Source organism: Canis lupus, chromosome 35 (assembly GCF_048164855.1).
Source record: "Canis lupus baileyi chromosome 35, mCanLup2.hap1, whole genome shotgun sequence".
Lineage (NCBI taxonomy): Eukaryota > Metazoa > Chordata > Mammalia > Carnivora > Canidae > Canis > Canis lupus.
The window spans coordinates 10,262,859-10,285,310 of record NC_132872.1 but is presented as its reverse complement, the minus strand read 5'-3'; the positions used below and the strand labels follow the sequence as shown (position 1 = coordinate 10,285,310).

The 22,452-nt window shown below is 38.7% G+C and overlaps 1 long non-coding RNA gene across 3 annotated transcripts in view; it reads right to left on the bottom strand.

Moving 5' to 3' along the window:
• Window positions 1–6,971: 6,971 nt before the first annotated feature.
• The window catches only part of LOC140624808 (uncharacterized), a 610,288-nt gene continuing 594,807 nt past the window's right edge, over window positions 6,972–22,452 (bottom strand). For 2 of the 3 annotated variants that reach the window (XR_012024248.1, XR_012024247.1), the window contains 3 exons: window positions 19,889–19,987; window positions 18,882–18,993; window positions 7,197–7,313 (listed from right to left, as the gene is read on the bottom strand). This is a non-coding gene — a long non-coding RNA (uncharacterized lncRNA). Of the gene's footprint in view, window positions 7,314–18,881; window positions 18,994–19,888; window positions 19,988–22,452 lie in introns of all 3 variants that reach the window. The other variant, XR_012024249.1, reaches the window with a different exon arrangement.

Here is a 22,452-nt window from a genome sequence, read left to right as displayed (position 1 = left end):
TAAAGTCTATTCGTTGAAAGAGTGATGGACTCCAAAGTATGTGAAATAAGAAAAACCATATCATCTTAGATATTTCAGTTCACTGTTTTCTTTACTGAATGTTAATCCATTTGTAGAAAGATATAAATGCATCTTTTTCCCCCCAGGCAATAATGAAACATTGGTTGCCTGTTAATTTTCTCCCATGAACAAAAATAGAAATGCTGAATACAGTGCCTAGTGGTAGAGCAGCAGAAGGATAACTGAGGTGGTAATCAAAGAGGTCTGAGATCTAGTCCTAATTATGTGATGTTAGTTAAAGTAGCTACTTCTGAAGGCTTGGTTTCCACGTCTACAAAATTAAAGGTTTGGGCTAAATGACCTGTAAGATTCCTCCCAGCTCTCACATTTCTATTTCTATTTTCAACTTAACACCCCAAACTTTTATTTTTTTTAATTTTTAAAAAAAAATTTTTGGCATTAAATAGTAGAAGTATAGCTCAGATGCACTGCTTGGGAGACATGCTTCGTGGTTTACAGGTTCAAATGATAGGACTCAGTATGTGAACTCTGAATCCTTGACTCTCGGTTAGAGGCCTGATGCCTTGTCTAGAAAACAGAGGCCAAAGAGACATTGGAAAATTTCAAGTGATGCAGAGATTCTGTTTGAATTATCCAAAAAACTGCCCAGGACTTTCACTTCCTTTGACCCCTGTCCTTCTGAAGCAGAAAACATACATACGCATACGTACACATATAGATGTATGTGTGTGAGTGTGTGTGTGTGTGTGTGTGTGTGTGTTTGTGATTCTGATTTTCCAAAGCTCTGAGCCTCCTTTGTCCTTTGAAGCGTCAACCTTTCACATTAAGGACTGTATTGTTTTTAACAATTGGGTCTTTCTCCCCAGCTTTCTGCCCCCTGCTCAGCTTCTCTCTTCTCTGTGATCTAACTCAGGTCCCCCTCAGCTGTCTGGCTCCTGCTGCTGTGCATTGTGATTGCACGTACTCTATGCTTTCCTTACCATGGTGCCTTTGATTCGGATACAGACGGATACATTATTGATTAGGGTTTGGCTGCTGCTCTTAGCTTGCTGGTGCTGCGCTAGTAACTAATAAGCTAGTAAAAGAAGACTGAGGAGAGCCTAGCTCCTCTTTAAAAGCAAGTAGATAACAACCCCACAGTCTCCATCTTGGAACCTTTAAGAAATGCTACCTGCTTTCCTGCTAGGAACTTTAGTTTGTCTGGTCAAGCACCATTACCTCACAGAGGTCTGTGGTCCACCCACCAGGCAGTGAAGACTCCCTGGAAGAGGAAATCTGCATAGGTGGAGGCCCATTCTTTGTTCCACACTGTATTCGTGGTTGAGCTGCTTTGCTAAACATCCCTTTTAAACCCTATGTAGCCATTTTGAACCAGATTCTTTACCATCGTATTTAATTTTTGCCCCCAATCTATGATCACAGTCTCCAGGCTCTGAATTAACACCCTTCTTTTGATACTAAAGGCTGCTATGCTGGGAATTCTCTCCAGCTACTCACTCTTTGGCATCTTTTCTGGTGCCTTAGAGAGATGGCAGGAAAAGCTATAACTGAAGACTTTTTAGGGTATTTGAGTGGCTCAGTGGTTGAGCATCTGATGCCTTTGGCTCAAGCCATGATCCCGGTATCCTGGAATCAAGTCTCGCATGGGGCTCCCTGCAAGGAGCCTGCTTCTTCCCCTGTGTCTCTGCCTCTCACTCTGTGTCTCTCATGAATAAATAAATAAAATCTTAAAAAGAGACTTCTTTAAGTTTTCTTCTTCTTTAGACATTTAAATGCCCTATTTCAAAAAATCATATTTTCAAGTGATCATATACTTTAATCCAACAATTCCACTGTTATAGTTCTGTTTGCAGAAGTGTGTGTAGTATATGTGGACATGCATCCACAGCCCGACACACAAACATGATTATTCTACCTATAATTGCAAAACCTGGAAAAATCTTAGGGACTATTAAATAAGTTACTAGTCATCCGTAGAGTTGAATAATATGCAGCTATTTAAAAAGTCATCATACACACTGATTTAAAAAACAATCTGTTATTTTATTAAAAGAAATCCTACTTGTGTAGGCTAAACTCTTTGTCAAAAATTTTATTTACTACCTATCTGCTTATCTTTTTTTTTTTTTTTTTTTTTTTTAATTTTTATTTATTTATGATAGTCACAGAGAGAGAGAGGCAGAGACACAGGCAGAGGGAGAAGCAGGCTCCATGCACCGGGAGCCCGACGTGGGATTCGATCCCGGGTCTCCAGGATCGCGCCCTGGGCCAAAGGCAGGCGCCAAACCGCTGCGCCACCCAGGGATCCCTCTGCTTATCTTTTGGATGGCCTGTCCATCTATCCTCAACTAGCTATGCTGGTTTATGCATAAAGCATTCAAAATTTTGCTGAGCTGTAGATAAAATCTGTTAATAGCAACTTCCACTAGAGCCAGTGACTATGGGAAAAGGAATCTTAGAGTTTACCTTTCTGGGTTTTTTGAATTTCTAACTTCATGCAGATATTGCTTTTATTTTTGAAAGCCGTCATGTCAACTAAGGTGAGCTGGACTCTGACATCATGGAGAAACCCTCTTCTTTATTTAGTCCTTTATTTCAACATCCTTATAAGTCTGGTTTAAAAATGCCCTAATATTAAGGTTTAATAGTTACATAAAAATACGGTGTGAGTCACTTTCCTGAAAATGAATTTTGAAAGATGAAGAGAGACTTATGGGAGTTAGAAGTCCCTGAATAGTGAGAAGACAGCTAGAGGAGCAAAAGAAAGCACTGCGGAGGGAGAGGAGCCCCACCGAGCTCTTTGTTTCTCCAGGTCGCATGAAGGCGGTGAGGAGGGCCGACTGGTGGTTAGGGAAATTGGATTCCAGCCCCGCTCTGCCATTTCCTACCCTCCTGCACATGTCACTTAACCTCTCCTAACCTCAGTTTCCTCATTTATAAAATAAGGGAATTGTGTTGGATGATTTCTGAGGCGCCTTCTAGCTCAGAAATCTATTAAATTCTATGAAACATCATCCTTTCTCCCACCACATAATTGGCAGGAGGTGGTAATGAAACAAGGTCCAGGATATAATTCATCTTTCAATGTACATTTTCTCTGTCCTTCAAAGGAAAGTAGTTGGTAGGTCTCATTTTTCCCCTCCTGTAACCCTGACCGGAACTGAGGATAAATTCCTTATACAGGACCCCATGGAGACTTTTATATGCTGGAAAAAAACTAAGCTGGCCCAGAAATACCCTTAGACAGAGCACACTTCTAGTCAGAGCCAGCAAAGTCAGGCACAGTGAATAAGCCATAGGCTAGAAAGAATAATCAGGTATTTTGTTTATTTGTTGTTTTTTTTTTTATAATTTTTTAAACCAGAAAAAAAATATATCATTTGCCATGTGGAATTTTGTAGTATGTGGTACTTTCTATCTTATCTGATCCAGCCCACTTATCCTATTTAAAGCATTTCACCCCTGCTAATGTTTTCTATTTCAAACCTACAGAGATGAAAAAAGCCTGACCTGGTTCCCACCATTCCAGCAGACGATCAATCAGGTCTCCCCCATCCTTTAAAGCCCTTGGCTTGCAGTTATGGAAAGAGATAAAGTCACAAACTTGGATAATCACTATTTAATGATATGACCTATGAAGGCTAATGCACTTTGTAATAACTTCTTCAACACCTATCACATAGTTTGCATCATTCTAAGCATTAAATATTCAAAGGTCAAGGCCCTACCTCAGGAAGATAGGGAGGTGATAGAGGAAGAAAGGGGAAGAAATCAACATGATGTAGCCATAATACAAGTTTTACATCAGAAGGATGGGCCAGAGCTATGGAAAGACAGAGGAGGGGCCATTTAACCTAAAGAAGATTCATTCGAGCCGAGCCTCAAAGGTAAATAAGCAATAGCCAGGTTCTTTTGCTGCCAGTGTCTGACCTTACTACGGCAAGGAAAATATCTTCATCTGTTCACATGTGATGGCCCCAGGAGAAAGCAAGTATACAAAGAGCAAATAGGTCACCTGGAAACCAAAGGATGAAGAAAGACCCAGGAATAGCAGAGCTGATCTGGGAAAATGAAAGAATAAGGCAATTTTGAGCAAGCCAGGGGAGAATGGGCCCTCAAAGGAAGAAACAGAGAAACAGAACAGGGTAGGGGCAGGATGAAGCATTGGGACAGGGCCGTGTCTCTTAGATATTGCAGGTTTCATTCCAAAATGGTCTTGTTTACCTTATCTGTTCAGAGACTGAGTAATCCTACAAGATACCTCTCCTTTCAGATAAGGTACTCCCCTTCCCAAGCCGTCATGAGCACAGCAGGTTTAGTCCTGAAGCTTTGGCAAAGCGGGACAAACCTAGCGGGACCACTAAAACACAGACACCCTGCTGGGGTGAAGATGAATGGAAATGCAACTGGGAAATATTTCACAACCAGGTGTGAATGAATGGAAAAACAAAGAAAATATTTCTGTCACTGTGAGTGATTTACACTAGATTCAGACTAAGACTCATAGCCACATGCAGGAATCAGCTGGAAGTCACACGTGAAGGAGCAAATCGTCGTATTTTTTCTTAAAATAATGTGTACATTAAAATCAAATCAACAAATACTTTTTAAATGATTTCCCTAAATGTTGTCATTGCTTGATTTATTTACTTTTCTTCTAGCAGAGGTCAGAGCCAGATTGCTGGAGTCTAGGAGCGAGGGACAAAAGACAGATATTAATGGTTGACCGATGCTTTTTTTCTAACGAGTAATATAAGGGGCTCTGCATCTTTCCAAATCCTAAAGTGTATCCCATTAGCCTGAAATTTCTGAGGACACAGGTGATAAGTTTCTACAAAAGTCCTATTTAGATGCCACTAATAATTCAATACCTGAAGCTACTAATCTACGTGTTCTAGCTAGGTGCTTTGTGAAGTCATGCAGAAGGAGTAATTTTGCTTTGTGATTATACAGGAAGAATCAAGGTAAAACACTACTCTGTTTTAATGCTCAATAAGATGTCAAAGAGAGAGAGAGAGAGAGAGAGAGAGATTAATGACAGACGTCTGTTTCTTTAAGTGTTGACCTGAGAATAGAGAAATATTTACCAAGTCTTGAGTGAGTTCAGGGTTACAGTTAGAATACCTGAAACTTTGCACAACAGGGGTCTTGTGTTTTAACTTCTGAAGGATTGACCGTGCTCACCATTTTTTCAGCTTCTTAATGGGTTCAGCTGCAGTGCTCTAAATATTACCATAGGGTTCCAGCTCTATTGCTTATATGGAATTAAGGACTTAAGCTATATAATTTTATTTATCTTCCAAATCACAAAGTGGAATATTCAAGATCTTCTTCAAGGCCCCTAATTGAGTTGCAGTGATAACACAAAAGCAGAAACAAACAAAAACCTGAGCTCCTAAGTCTCAGATCAATGTCTTCTGTAGATTCCACTGTTTCCGAAACAGAAGAATTCTAGAGAAATCACATCAGAGAAATCTGAGAGATCTCAGAAAAATCACAACCTTTAGAGAAATCAGTTTTCAAAGCTATTTGACTGACAAAGCCATGCCTTCTCCCTGGCTTCATCTCAGCCCCTGGAGCTGTCACATTAAGAGGCTGTGTGATTTTCACGCAGTGTGTGATCAGCAGTGTGGCAGGCAACTTGAGGCCACCTAGGAACACAAGGGAGTGTGATCATGCATATGTCCCAGGAGCAATTCTAGAAATGAAGAAAGAAGAATAAATAAATAAGAACTGTGCATAGAAGAACCTCATGCTGTGGCTTTCCGTCTGTAATAACCAGTCTGATACTTAATAAATGAGCAAATATTTATTTTAAACAATGTAGATCCTTAATGTCATGTAAGGAGCTATGGAAGGTAGAGCCAAATAATGAAATGTCCCTTACCCTCAAGCAGCTTATGATTCTATCTTAATGAAGCACATTCTTGTCTCTGGTCCACTGAAATGTTAAAAAAAAATAAAAATAAAAAATAAAAGCTTCTTTAACTTTATCTTAGAATCTTCAGATGTTTTTTTTTTGCTTTAGATGGGATATGATTCATGCTGTTTGGGTCATCACCAGTATAAAATGTGTGGGTTTTTTTCACTATAAATATTAAAAGATATGAAAAGATAATTGATGTGAGTTGTCCTTCCTGAAACAAGTCCAGGCATATTTATACACAATGATGCTCAGGAGGTGCCAGAAATTAACTTTCAATTGTCCATATGGCACTGACTTGAGGGAAAGTGGTCTATGTCAGCATGAAGGGCAGCGTTGTCAGATGACTGGATGGCTTTTCATAGAAGACAAAACACATAAAGAAGAGTAGAAATGGAATTCTATCTTCTCTGAAGTGTGTAGATACTCTTATGGGGGAAAAGGTAGCTCTAAGGACAGGAGTTAAGTATCAGTGATGGCCATGGAGGAGAAAATTAAGGATCTGGGACTATTTTCTGGCCTAATTATAGACACCATCTCAGCAGATGCACCCTTAATCAATGAGTCTTGATAGCAAACTATTCTTGGCATAAGATGGTAGGCATTCTAAAGAAAATCAGAAGGTAAATGATTTTTCATAACTCTTGGCAACCCTCAGGATGTCTTGATATGGATTAGTTATCACTTATCTTCTTGCCCGGTTTTAGAGAAGCTCATCATTGATACTCAGTCATTATATTAATTTCTATAGAACTGTTGAAAGTAAAACCATAGTATTAAAAGTGCTTATTTTGCACAAAATGAATTAATGTCTTGCACCTCAAGCTTGCCAAGATTTAGCCTCTAAAAAAAAGTCATTAATGTTATATGTCACTTTCCATAATATATTCCCGAAAGTTATGAGTAAATATTTTGGGGGAATATCAATCACATATAAATGCACTGTGAGAGTTGGCTATTTAAAGTGGTTCCATCTAATTCAACAACTTTTACTAAGAATTGATTTCATTGCAGGCATTGAACTAGATATGGTTGTACAGATTAATATGACTTGGTTCTTGTCATCAAAAATCTTAGAGTTTAGTGTAAAGGAGAGATGCATTAATATCAAATGTCAATATCGTATGCTGAGTGCACACATAGGGTAATGTGAGAGAACAAAGAAGCAGCAACCTGTTCATCCTGTGGAGATGGGTAATAGTGTTTGGGAGAAAAAGGAACAGCTGAGCTGCGGTTTGAGGAGAGAATGAAGCTTGTTAAAGTATTCTTTGGTCCAGTAATCATTCCTTATTTTATTCACAAAATTGGTGTAGCCTCAGACAAAACACAGCCTTATTTCTCTTTAATTCTTCATCTGTAGAACAGGGACCTGGAGACAAATTTGGATGTTCTACATTAATGATGTATATATTCTTTGATTCATTCTTATATTTTTTTCAAATATGTAATAATACCAAGCACCACTGCCTTATACTTGTACTGTAAATATGATCAATATATTTATGTGTAACCTGAAGATATGATGAGAAATGAGTATTACTGGTGCCACTAACAAGTCTGATACAGAACGTCTAGACCAATCTGGGGAAAAAAGAGCAGTGCGTTTGTTTTCTTGGCTACGTTAATGAAAAGGACTACACAATAGGGAGGGGATGACCTCCTGGAGAGAAAAAAGCTGAACAATCACAATACATCAAATTCTGTCTTCTGAGAAGTGTCTGTGACTATATGTCTATTATCTTTGTGTATCAATCTTCACTCTCAAATGGCTCTCTCTTAATTTGCATATTAGTGAAGAAAGAGCTTTTATTGAATCAATTTACATTTATTTTCCTGGGGCTTCTTTGCGGGGTGGGGGGGGGTGAGACTGTGGGGGTATGGAGGAGGATACTAACAACAGAATCATGTCAACTCGAAGGTTCTGACTGTAAAGCCCATTACTCAGCCACGTAAATAATTACAGCTAGTGTGTCCGAGCGTGTGGTATTGGTGCTGGGGGCAGGGGAATCACACCTGGGCTCTGCCTTATATCCTGCGGTGAGGACACGTTTTCTAGACCCTTCCACACATCCTTGCTTTTGCCCCATGTGAAACACAATGGCCAACATACACTAAAAACCGGCTTTGCCTATCTTTATTTTGACTGGGGTGTGGAGTCATTAAAACACTAGGTTATTGATTTATTAAAGAATAATCTACAAGAATAAGGAAAATATCTCATAAATACGTTAATTAAAATGATGTTGACTGTGCACATGTGGAAGAAAATCATTTTCTAATGAACTGTCTTAGGTAATAGTTGCTTTACCCAAGGATTGGTAGTTATCAAAATGAAAGACAAGAACCCTTCCAAACAGAGAAAGCAATAAGCAAGGGAATGCTGTTAAATGCGAGACTATCTGCTGCAGCCCACATGAAGATATGTATTTAATTAGCCTTTGGGCTGTCTCTGAATGCTTGCTTTTATTCCATAGTATATGTAGAATCTTAATTTACACATGCTAATGCACCTTCATAAAGACCTCCTTTGGAAAAAAAAAAAAAAAAAAACCTTTTAGAATGTAGAGGCAGCCTTGGCCATAATGCTTTATAATGCTTTGAATTTTAAAAACAAAATGTATAAACAGGTTTTTTTTTTCCTTTAACCTCTCAAACTTGTATCAGCCAGTAATAATCTTTCTCTTTTTTTCTTCCTTCCTTTTTTTTTTTTTTTCTTTTCCTTAAACAGGGAAGTTAGAGTTTACAAATTCTCATCAGTTATGGACCTCAAAGTAACAGCAGTTAAGATGCCTGATTCATTTCTAATATAGAGTGCATCCATGCTGGACGACTTTGTTATACATCTGGAAGAGAGAAATGCATATTTCTTCTTTTCTAAATCTATGAACTAGAAAGATCAAGTGGATAATGAAAAATAGATAATGATCTTTTAACAAGTGTATAGATTTTTGATTAAACAACAAATCACTCAGATTGATAGACCAGTTCTTGCTTCTTTCCTTGCAACCAATGGTCGGGGACAGTAGCTCAGAGTGGGCAGGGCTCCAGGGTTTTTGCTGTCCCCAAAACAAACTCTTGTTCATTCATGCATAGATGACTTTGAAATTTTTTTAATTATTTTTTTTTTTTCTGGAGCACTAATATTTTCCCAAATATTGAGGTCTAATACCTACATCGCAGGGAATGGTGGAGGAGGTGCCTTCCTCCCCATCCACTCCCAGAAGACAGTACACTAAAGGAAAGAGCTTGGTCTTTGGAGTCAGCGACACCTGGGTTCAAATCAAAGTATCCTTACTCTGATTCAAGGCACTAGTCAAGATGATAATATGAGTCCCTGTGTGTATATGTATATAAAGGAGCTTGCAAGTAAAAAGAGGTGCTGTCCATGCAGCTCTACTATGGTTGGGGGAAAAAAAAAACTGAGGCTAGATCCCTTTGGTATTGTTTAAGGTTTCTAGTCTTCCATGCCAATGCTACTCTAACTAACTGAGAATTTGATAAGAAACAGGACAAAGGGGATGAGCAACAGCTGTTGCTGTTCCGGGTTTTTATTAAATTATACTTTTAAAAAGCCATGTCTCTAAAACTCAATGTGCAATGAATGTAAGAAAGCTGTGCGGAAAAGCTCCAGGCAGCTGGGAGAGTTACAAAAGGGAAGTGGGAACAAGAGAAATATGCCCATATGCTCAAATCAAAAACTGTTTTCAATACAGCCCACTCTGCTGATTCTTAGCACAGAGCTGAAGAGTCACAACCCCCGATAGCCTCCCTTCCTGGGCAGAAAAAGCAGACTCAGGTCATACAAACACATTCACCTGCGGCTCGGGCCCTGCCTCATTCAGTCTGGTGCCCTGACACCCTGAAGATGTTTTACTTGGGCTCAGACTCTGTCTTTCTCACAGGGCCCTGAGATTCCAAAAAGTATTAATGATCTCCTCTCCCTGGGGCAACTGGTATCTTCCTTCCAATGCATGCTTACTTCAGGTAACATCTCTTTTGCGTACCAGGTGCAGAGTTCAGTTTTATTTTTTTTTTAAGATTTTATTTATTTATTCATGATAGACACAGAGAGAGAAAGAGAGGCAGAGACACAGGCAGAGGGAGAAGCAGGCTCCACGCCGGGAGCCCGATGCGGGACTCGATCCCGGGGCCCCAGGATCACGCCCTGGGCCAAAGGCAGGCACCAAACTGCCAAGCCACCCAGGGATCCCCCAGAGTTCAGTTTTAAGTCAGACTTTGCCACTTCAAATTTACACTGCCACAATGAGGGCATTTCATCCAAAATTATCTCAGAGCAGCTATTAAAAAACAGCAAGAGAGGGACAAATCAGGGAACCCTACTCTGCTCTTCCTCCTGCTGAACACCCTAACTCTGGGTATGGTTGCTTATTATGCCAGGATTCCACTGGTCCTGACACTGTATGAGAATCTCTCTCCCTTGGTCCCCCTTAAAGCAAATGTTAACATTTTTCAATCTGGCTATGCAAGGTAGATGGTGTGGCATCAACACACAGGATGCATTTCAAAGAACATACCAAGGATTCTACACATTTTTTTAAATTGTAGGCTTTTCTACCACTTTCCCACTTAAGGAAATGGATCATAATGTTAAGGAATAAAAAATGACATTATTATAGGGATTACCTTGAATCTGTCCTAAATTAGTAAAAACTTTGTTTGCAAGCTTTCACATTTTATCATTAGACCGTATCATTTAGAGACATCTTACAACTGATCTTGACGTATTCTTTAAAAATTAGCATGAATGAACGACTTGCAGCAACACCCTTGTCTACAAGGCTATAGTGTATGTTTATGTTACTAGATTTGCAGAAATCCCACAACTCAGTTTTACTCATCCTCATACAGGACACCTGTCTGTAATTTTTTTTTTTTTTTTTTTTGCTTTTTAACACCTCAATTCTATAGAACATCAAGGACTGAAGAAGTAAGAAACTTTACTTAGTCTGAGAAACACCAAGATTTCTATGGCTTTCTGCCAGATGGAACACCAAGTGAAAACCCTGGACAGCAAAGTGATGACAAAAAAGACCACTTATGCAAATAACTGATAAGCATACACTAACGAACTAACATAATATTACTACGTTTCAAGTGCTTGGAAAAGCATGAGTTTGAGATATACTCATAACTCTACATCAGTTCTTGTGTAAATTTAAGATGTCTGGGGGGGGGGATTCTTTGTTTTTAAATACTAACTGGGCTCTCTTAATCTGTAAGTATTGGGCTGCTGAGACAATTAAAGACAACGACTAATAGAGAGTGTAGGATCATCTCTGATTTTATAGAAATTGCTCTCAGACTTCATTCGGTCAATATAAGAAATCAAGGACTCACCATATTCTGACAAACAATCTATGGTTTCCTGCTTGTCCTCTGTGATTGTTTTGCATGCATCATACATGATACTCATCCAACATTAGCAGTTAACAATGTTAACTATGGTGAAAATGATGATGGGAAGTAAAAATTAAAAATAGAACAAAGCCTTTCCAAATTAGAAGTTTAATGAGAAAAGATTTCTCTCTCATTAAAATTTTCTCTGTCTCTTCTGAAACAATCTTTGTACCTCCTACTGTTACGCCCATTTGATTCCTCAAACTAAGCTTTAAGGAAGAGGTTCCACCTTTGATTAAGGAGGTCCAATTATTTCATTAATGGAATGACTAATTATGTCAAAACTTATGTAACATACCTGTATTATTCTTCTTTGAAATGACATTGGGTTAAAATAGCTCTCCCCTGAAGCAAAGTAGTTGAGAATAGTTGCAGCTACCTTTAACTAATTAGGTAAATCCTTTTCAAAATTAGAGTTCTATAAATCTGGACCAAATGAGCAACTAGAGTAACAGAGTATGGAATTATTTCCAGAGTAAAAGAATAAGCAAATTTTAACAAAGTCCATTATAATGTTCTTGATCAGGATTTGAACTCTGCTTTGTTGTGACTTTGAAAACCAGCTCACACATAGGAAAGATGCATTGAATGCAGCCTCCCTGGACAATAACTAATAGCTGACCGGAACAAACACCGGTAACCACAGTGATAACTGATACCTGGTCTGGTACAGAACTGGCATGCGACGCCAACGAGATCAGAGGCAGCCACTTACTAGGAATCTTGCCTGTTCTATTTTGAAATGGAGATTGATGCATGATATAGTGGTGATGAAAAGCTTGGGACAGAAGTCAAAAAGCCTGTGTTCAAATTCTGTTCTGTGCCCATCAGTTGCAAACCTCATAAAGATGTTATTAGGACTGAAAGAGTGAATATGTTACTCTCATTAAAAGAGATAACATTGGATGTATCTAATAACTGACTAAATTAGCAATAGAAATAACTTATTGGGGAAATAAAAAACAGAACCAAAAGAAGAAATTTACCACAAAGTTCTGTCCATTGAAGGGACAGATGTTCCTGGATGGTAGAAGCATCTTATTCCTTCCTTTTCTTATTTTGCTCCTGGCTGCAAGTAACATCACTTTTACTCTGTCTTTAGTTATATCTTTGAGCATTTTTTTAAAAGATTTTATTCATCCATTCATGAGAGACACACACAGAGAGAGGCAGAAATACAGGCAGAGGGAGAAAGAGGCTCCATGCAGGGATCCCAATGTGGGACTTGAACCCGGGAATCTGGGATCATGCCCTGAGCCAAAGGCAGGTGCTCAACCACTGAGCCACTCAGGCATCCCATATCTTTGAGCATCTTAAAGGCATGGCCTACTCTTGAGGGTCAGAGTTAAAATTATCAAATACTCTAAACAGTGATACCAGTTGGACATGGGAAGAACGGCAGGAGACAGCTAGGGCAGGTGCCCAAAAGCCTAAGTTTGGGATAGCCTGTGTTAGTAATGGACACCGTGGGCCTGTGGAACTGCTCTGACTATTCCGGAACTAATAATAGAATATGATATTCTTCAAGGAAGGACTTAGGAAAGGTATATGTAGAGATGTGTGCGTACATGTACCTGTGTAGAGTTTATCACTGTCTTCTCAGGTGCTTTACTTAGTAAATGAGCTCAGCAATATTCCCTCTGAAATTGCTTGCTCCGGGGTGCTTAACAAATGGCTGGCCGTTTAATGGCCCGAGGCAGAGCCAGGGAAGGTTAACACACTGACAAAATGGGCATTAACTATGATAACAACTGTTTTCATGGGGGATTATTGCTATTATAAACCTTATTCAACATCATAATGCCAGCAATAATTTTTCCTTTTTCTCCCATTTTAAAATTAAGTCATGCTCCAGAATGTACATGACACAGAAGGAGACCTGAAAACTCAAAGTGTTAGACCTTTAATGGCCTTTCCATAATTCTCTGTTGTTGCACAAAAAAACTCCACTTAGAAGTATAATCCAATGCTTAGGTAGATTATATTACTCAAACTAGATGAAGTGTATTTAGGAAGAAAGATGTCGATTTATGAGATCCGATTGTGACAGAAACTCACACACACCTCTTCAAAACCCTACCAAACTTCATTTTGACTAAGTTTGATATCCATGGCTAGAGCAGACACTCTGATTTGGACAACAAAAGACGGGGCATACTTATATGGAAAATCCTTATCCGATTGCACGCTGCCCGGCTGGGAAAGAAATAACTAGAAGACTCACCTAACTTAGTCTCATCAGCAAAGACCACAGATTATTTACCATTATTTCATTTAGAAGATAAAGTGTCTGCTTACTAAGAATAAGACATTTCTCTGGCACTCTTCCACTGTGGATCCCAAGGCAAGAATGGCCACAGAGAAAGGGGCACCATCTGGAGGAAAGGGTGGTTTGTGGTCTCAAAAAGGGCAGGCCCTACTCAAAGGGTTCTTGATGGAGCCTGTTTCTAGCTGCAAATGACCTATCAAGAGAGGAGTGGAGGGGCAACGTCAAGCACCTTACTTCCTAATTTTGTTAAGACCGGGATAATAAAAAAGCCTAGAGTGAACCTGCTGAGTGAATCCACTGAGCTCACTGGCTGGAAGAGGTGGCACGGCTGACTCCATTCACAAATTGAATTTTTCCTTTGCCACTTGAGCCAGGGTAGATCTGGCTTCCTGATCACTTTGCTTTTCCATGTGGACTCTGTTCATTTCTTTTAGATTCATGTTCTTATCTTTTTTTTTTTTTTTTTTTTTGGCCTCCATTTCCACTGTTGATCCCCCCTCTTCTTAGTTTTGAATTATCTTCTGAGGCCATTCCCTTTTCTTCTCCTTTCTTAAAAACTACATTCATTCTCTTACACACACACACATGCACACACACACACTCCCAGAACCCAGAAAGAAACTTCAGGATTCCTTCTCCTGTTGGACCATTCCACCATTCTGATCCAATCCTTTGGCTCTGCCAGCTGGCAGCAACTTCCTGCTGACTGGCAGGATGTTCTATCATTCACCGCCAACTTTGGAAAATAGCCAAGAGGCTATTTTTTAAAATTCTTTCTTTCCACTCTGCTCATACCTTCAGCTCAACTTTAACTCTATGCTTTCGGTTCACCAGCACCAAGTTCCCTATGTACTTCATCATATGCAGTATTCAATGTAAGCCTCCTTCACATTATCCTGTTTGTGGATCAAAGATAGGATGGGGATTTATTTACATCTACTGAATTCTTAAATCGCATTTATATGGTCTAAGACACCTCTTGTTACTAGGAAAAAGTGGCATTTTGGAGTGTCTCTTTGATGGGTGGTCAGGAAATCTCTACTTGCTCACTTCAACTGAAAACAAATTCACTGCCTTGCAAGGTCGCAAGCTTCATCTTATTCTTAGTTTGACTAACCAAAATAGTCTTCCTTGCTCCTAGACAAAATGTGATTTCTAATAACTATCACCTGTAGACAATAGTTCTTCTATACAAGATATATCTTTTCTCATATGGTATAACTTCTAGTACTTTAAATAGGTATCTTCCCATAGTCTTCTCTAAGGTAAATATTTCCATTCTTTTCAATATTCATCATAAGGGAGACGCTGCACAATTTTGACGGGTCCCATTTACCATTCCTGACTTCAGATGTGGTCTAAGTGATTAAAGGATGCAGTGCTTATTTGTAAAACAAATTAAAAACAAATAAAACCCACTATCATATTTTGTGAAACTCATGATCTCAAGTTGGCCTAAACTTGAAACCACCGAAATCAAAAGAGAATGAACTCTTTTTGCTTTAAAATTTAAGCATCTATAAAAGCCTTACTATTTTAAGGTTAATTAGAGCTACACATACCATTCCCTTCTTACATACAACTGAAATCTATTATAATGGATGATGTCATGCCTGCCATTTCATCCAAAATAAAACAACTCAGTCCTTGATGGAACAGTCAGGATCCTTATTTTACATTGGTCAGAGCCTAGGTCTGACTTGTTATAGCCATCATGCCACAAGTTCCTTGAGTCTTAAGCGTGATCAAGCTCCCTCAGAATATTTTGGTCCTCAAAGTCTGGGGTCATCATACATGTTAGGGTGAGGCAATCCACCCGCTGATCCATTACAAGGTTGAGGGACACGGTGCACAGTCCACCCTGAAATTCCACAGTAAAAGCTCACTGGTTTTCAGAGCAGCCAGTGAGGTGTTCTGTTCTGATATTCTACTTGGCATGCTCGTGAACCTTAACTCCTGCTATCTGACCAAATGCAAGGAAATGAATATTTGATTGGGTCTGAGAGGCTTAGACATCACCAGAGCAGCAAGGGCTTTCCATTCTTTTGTGAAACGTTGCTCTTTTGATCTCCTACAGCATCCTTTAAATGGCTATGTGTTTGGGCTTAAAATTCATTGTGTGTGAGTTCATAGTTAAGACAAGAGGACTTCTCCTTAGAGAAAAAAGTGTGACTTTATCAAACCTAAAAAGGTGTCATAAATCTCCCCAGTCCTCTGTAGGAGGATTATCTCATGTTAACTTTCCCAGTTCTGTGAGAGCTGTGCCAGGGGCACAACCTAGGGTCTGGGTATGCTGGAATCTGGGAATTAGGGACGATGAATCAGCACCGACTCACACTTTAAATCAACAGTAGGTCTATCTGAACAATGCCTTTGAAGAAATTAAACTGCCTTTTTGTTTGTTTTTTGTTTTGCTATGAGATAGGTTGCCCAACAGAGATAAATCAGTGACAGACAAATTGCTGTGTACATCACTGCCCTTTGAAGTGAGCTGGCTGTGGCTGGCATTTGCACAATACCTAGAGTGAAAAATCACTTACATACTGGAAAACGTGTCAGACCTCTACCCACTTATCCTCATGCTCTGTTATGCTGAGCTTCAGACTCTTCAAGCCACCATTTCACATTCTCTGGGAAGGTTCTTAATCAGTCTTCTGTACCTCTACACAAAATGTCTTCTCATTGCTCCTAATTTCTTAAAACCACTGTCTTATCTGCCTACCCATACTCTTTTGCTATTAGATGGCAAATAGGATTTATCTTTCATGTCAATAGTGATTGAGTAGTAGTAGCTGCCTGGAACATAGTCTTGAGAAAAATTGTAAGGCTATGTTTGGGCTTACTATGATTGATTGAAAATGCCTGCAGTGGGTAGAGGATGGTGAGGTGGTAGCACGTGGGCCACTTTTCAATAATTTCTCATGCAATATTGTAAGACAAATGGATGCCAAATGCATATCCTGACAAGTTGTTTGTGTACAGGAATCATTTTATCCCCATAGGTTGCCTGTAGAGTAAATCCTTCATCAATAACAGATAATACAGCTGCCATTTACTGAACAAGAACAACATGCCAGCCATGTGCATGGTGGTTTATGTGCCTTGTCTCAACTCTTTCCACCAACTCTGGAAAGTAGGCATTACTATACACATTTTGCAGTGGAGAAAATGGGACTCAACACACTTGAGTGCCTTTCCAAAGTCAAAAAATAGATGAATGGCAGAGACACAACTTAAACTCTGGATCATTCTGGACCAAAACCAATAAGAGCAAGAACTACACATCCAGGGACCCTACTGCATATCGGAAGGAGACTCTATTTGGTAAGGGACAAGGGGGAGTCAAGCGGAGAGACCTGAGCTCAGGTATAAAATATGATCTTCAGATCCCAAGTAGAGGGTCATATATAAATCTTTATATTAATCTTAACTAAAACATCCTCAAGAGTTATAATTATGATTTATGACCTAGGATGAGATAAGCAAAAATAGATATTGTTTCTTCCTAGTTCTACAGTATGATTTCAAGAGATAGGAGAACTGGTGTCTACAACCTTCCCAACTAGGTGGCATACTCCATGAGGCCAAGAAAGCGTATTCCCATTTTTTCCTCCCCTCCTCACCACAGTTGAGACCTAGCACAATTCCTTAAAAATCCCTGCATAAACGCTTATTACCTAGGTATACATTCAGCTGAAGAAAAAAAAGGGACAAAAATCAGAAAGAATACAGTGGCAGGATGCTTATTTTTCTTAATTCCTCATTAAAACATGGGGAATAGAGCAGATAATTTATGATTAAGATGACAAAGAAAATAGCTGGTTTCCAAATTCTGAAGCTTTACCATTAAAAAGTCCATCTGTGTTGAGAAGCTCCTATGCCATGATAAAGAAGAGAGCCTTAAAAAAAAAAAAAAAAAAAAAAAAAAAAAAAAAAAAAAAAAAAAAAAAAAAGAAGAGAGCCTTAAGAGCTGGATGACAGTCTTCAAATATGGCCTAGTAACATTAAGATGTGGCAGAGAGTTAGAAACTCCATGGCTGGGGCCATAATATTATTCTATTTAGTATTCAGTAGACAGGAACAATGAAAAGGACTGCATGCTAAGAGTTAAATAATTCAAGTAGAAATAGTAATGCTATCCCTACAAGTTGTAGGGACAACGTAATGCTGCATCATCTCATTTTAGTAGCTGAAGTAATTATTTATGTTAAATAACCACAAAGCGATTATTGCCAACATAATGATTAAGGTTTATGGTGCAATGTAGAAGGCCAAAGTTGTTATATAAGTGGTAAACCTCAATAATTCAGTTTTTTAATAACAGCTTGAGATTTAATCAACACAGAGTAATTGCATTAAATCTGAATTAAGTTCACATTGAAGACATGATAATATCAAGCACAGCATCTCATTCTTTTTTCTAATATTTAGAACAGATCCTGTGATCGTGTGAATCAATGAAGTTCAGTTCAAGTTCACGGAAGAAGCAGTTTTCGACTAGAGACCACGGCTAGTGTATCTCCATCAAACTTGACACTTCGGTCTTACCAACAAGGCAGAGATACGTCTTCATCTTTGGAATTTATTAAAATAATCTATTTTTTCTATATCTTTTATTCAAAATGTATTAAAATAGCTCTTAGCATTCCCAGGTGTTATTTTGCTATTCTAAGCCATGGTGTCTCAAATTTTAGCACCAAAGAGTATCTATGACATATGAGGAACACAGTGCTCCCTCAGGGATCTGGGTGCACAATCTACTAAAACTTTAACTTCTAACATCTGGTATTTCATCTTTAAAATCACTGTAAATTGGGGCACCTGGGTGGCTCAGTTGGTTAAGCATCTGCCTTGGGCTCAGGTTATGATCCCAGGGACCTGTGTTGGGCTCCCTGTTCAGCCAGGAGCTGGCTTCTTCCTCTGCAGCTCCCCCCATTCAACCCCCTCATGCTCGCTCTCTCTCTCTCTCTCAAGTAAATAAATAAAATCCATAAAATAAAATAAAATAAAATAAAATAAAATAAAATAAAATAAAATAAAATAACTGTAAATATTTCATTTTTTCCAGGATACATTTGACTTTGTTTTATAATAAAAATAACATTTAGATAGCTCCCTAACAGAGAAAAAAATTGTGCACTATGTCCTTGAATTATGTAAATCACCAGTTTGAGAGGCCCAGTTAGATAATTCATTTAAGTAAAAATAAAAGAAGATAAATATTTATATAGTGGATCATAATAAACTCACCTTACTAGTTTTTCTGAATTGCCAAGAGTGTTATTTGAATGGCCAGCTGATGTAGAAGTTTCCAAGTTTCCATTTGCAACAGGTTAATATGTACCTCAGCATTTTAGATTTCCTTATGAAATATGATCATATAAACAAACACTTAATAAATGCTTATTGAACTTAATTATATTTATTTTCAGCTTTCATCACTTCAGGGTGTCAGCAAGTCTAGACCCTTGTTCTTCCTACTGTAAGGGGTCTCTCTAACATGGGAAAAAATATTCTTAAAGATGGTCAGTTGAACTCCAGTCTTGTAAGATGTTCCACACACAAGAAAGGGACTCCATGGTCAGATATGTTGGGACACCAAGACCACCATATGTTTCTTGTAAATTAAAAATAAATATTGGAATATCAAACTCTCTGACAAGTCCCATTAGAATCCAAACAATTCTCAATTCTTAGCTTCACAAATTAGTTATAGCCACTAGTGTGACTAATATTCCATGAAACACACTGTGTAGAAAATACACACTTATTGATCTCATATGCTCATACTGCAATCCGTCTCAGTGTTTGCCTTTCTAAACTGAAAAAAAAAAAATCTGTTTTCATCTGGCTGTTTCTTTACTCTTTGGCTAAATTTAGGAGAGCTAAATCTCACTAGCTCGTTCCTGCATATTTTGTGTTTTGGCAACAAGATCTGCTTAGAAGCATTTCAGTTTGGTTTCTTATAACTTTTCTAATAATGCCCATCATTTGTCTTTTTTAGCTCTAAAAACACACTGGGTTCACACTATTGATTTACAATTACTTTCCAATTCCTCCTGCTTCAGCAGGAGAGGTTTAGAACTCAACTTATTTACTGGTGTTTCACATTTATATTTTTCTTTCCATCAATTATCTTAAGGAGACCATTTTGGTGCCCAAAAGCTACTTTTAAGTTCATACACAAATACTTTTGCAGCCTTCCTGAAATCTATATCCACCAACTTGAAAATTTGGAGAGGTTGCATTGCTCCTACCTAGTCACTGAATGTAGAAGCAATTCTTCGGCCAGTCCCAAAGGTGTACCTTTTCCTCTTTACCCCTTATTTCCTGTCACTGGAACTTGAAATGGAAACCTGAAGGAAATGGAGAGGACAAAGGCAGAGGGCAATGATACATTTCAAAACAAATAGACTATGAGAGAGTATATGAAAAAAAAAAAAAAAGAATAAAGGAAGCAAATGGAATAGGGAGAAGCCTAGGGAAACTGAGAGTTAACCCTCAAAGTTAGCAAAGAATGGAAGAGTGGAACACACTTTAGCAACCTGGGGAACGTTGAAAGATGAAAGGGAACTGCAGTCTGGGAAGTCTAATTTCACAATTCAGCAATAGTTGCATTAATTTCATATACGTTCTGCCTAATAAAAATAATTCAACATGAACTGGGGATAAATAAATAGTTATAAAGTAAATTTTCTGGAAATTATTTACCCAATTCAGATTTTTTTTTATGAATTTATTTTATTGAGTGTGTAGGTGTAGTGGCAAGGAAGGGACACTCAGCTCAGTGATGTGAGACTTAGGAGGCTTGTGTTTAAAATAAATGCTTATAGAGGGCAGCGGTAATGTTGCCGCTATGTGTTATGTTTTTGGAGTACCCAATACATAACATAAATTCAGTAAATATTCAATATTGAAAAAAATAATGATAAAGACCTTGCTTCTCCCTGTAATGTGTTCCATAACCAAGTCAATCTGCCTCATGGTTTTGTTACAAGGATTTATAATACACTTAGAATTCCTTGCAAGATGAAGGATGCCATAATATAAGGCATAATGGGAAACAAAAGTGTGAGTTGCATAAAGACCGAGATCTGGAAACTGCCTGAGGTGGAGAGGGGTGTGTGTGGCAGATTTCTAGAAGGCTGTGGAAGGTACAAACCCAGCTTTACATAACAAAGTACAGCCAGGTGGGGCACAGCTTTCGGGGACAATGGTGAATAGATAGAAGGAAGTACAAATAATAATGATGAGGATAAGAGCACACCGGCAATTTTTATTATGAGTCTACTCTGTTTCAGGCACTATACCAGGTTCTTTACATGCATGCTCTTATTTCACCCTTGCATTATCCTATGGTTAAGTACCACTTAGGCAGGTGACATAATTCCCATTTCGCAGATAAGGAATTAGAGGCACTAGAGAGGTTAAGTAAGTTCCCCCAAAACACACAGCTAGTAAGTAGATTCAAATCTAAGTCTGCTTGCACATTAAATTCCCTTTGCCCTCCCCGCTTAACAACCCACATCATGCAATCCCAATGCGAAGCTCTTTCCTAGTTCTACATGTGTGTGGGTGGGGATGGAGTGGAAGTGCAGAAATAATTATTGTTGACAAAAACAAGAGAGGATCACTGGAAGGACTACGAGTGTTATCTAATGGGAAGGAACATCATGACAGGCATGTTGTGGCTGATCAAAGAGACCCAGCTTTGAAAGCTGATCAATCTTGCACAACGTATGGTCTTGAGGAAGTCTTCAACTTTCAAAACCTCTACTTCCACACTGGCAGAATGATGATGATGATGATGATAATAATAATAATAGGAATGATTCCACTACTTCTGCAGGACTGGAATGGTTATGAAAGCAGGTACACATAGAATGCTGAGCTCAGTGCCTGACGTGTAGTAAATTGTCAATCAAATTGTTTTGTTGGTGCTAATCATGCTACTACTAGTATTAATGTTACCACATCTAGGTGGTACATTCTACTCCCACACTTTTTTCCCCCTCCAATATGCTTATATGTTAGAGCTCATCCAAGGAAAGAGGCAATTAAGAATCACAGGGTCTGGTGATACAAAGCTGGCCAATTACAAATTCCAAAAGGGCATCTCTAAGTGTTGGTGCGCTTCATGCTCAGTCTTGAGCTAGGTTATCTCCTCCAGTCTTGTGGCTTTAATATGCCGATGACTCCTAAATTTGAACCCCCCACCTAGACCCTTCCCTCCAACCCCATAGAACTAATTCCTTCTTTGACATCTCCCTTTTGATAGGTTCAAGACTCCAGTGCCTTACCATCTCACTGACAGCAAAAGCTCAAGACCTCATGAAGAGTCTTAGGGGTCCTTTCCCATTTCAACTGTTGTTGCCCCCCTGGTCCTTCCCCACCCCTTACTCAGGCCACAGTGGCCACAACAGCCTCCATAGGGACTTCACACATACCAGGCCCTAGTTTTTTGAAACTTGATATGTTACCCACCCCCCAACACCTAGATGACTTCTTTTTAACTTATTTCAAGTCTTTTACTCAACTTTTACCCTATCAGGGAGGTGCCTAAAGTATCAGCTAAGGTATCTGAAAAATCTCCCATACCTAATTATTTCTGTCTTTCCCCTCTGTTTATTTCCTTTTTTTTCTTTTATTATTCCTAACATACTGTATAGTTTAATTTGTTGTAGCTATTTTGTTTTCTGCCTCTCTTCCCTAAACTGTAAGTTCTTTGAGGGCTTGCTTTTTCTCTGTATCACTGCTTTTCCTTTCACATCTAGAACAGTGTGTAGCTCAACAATGAATGAGTAGATAATTTCGGCTACAA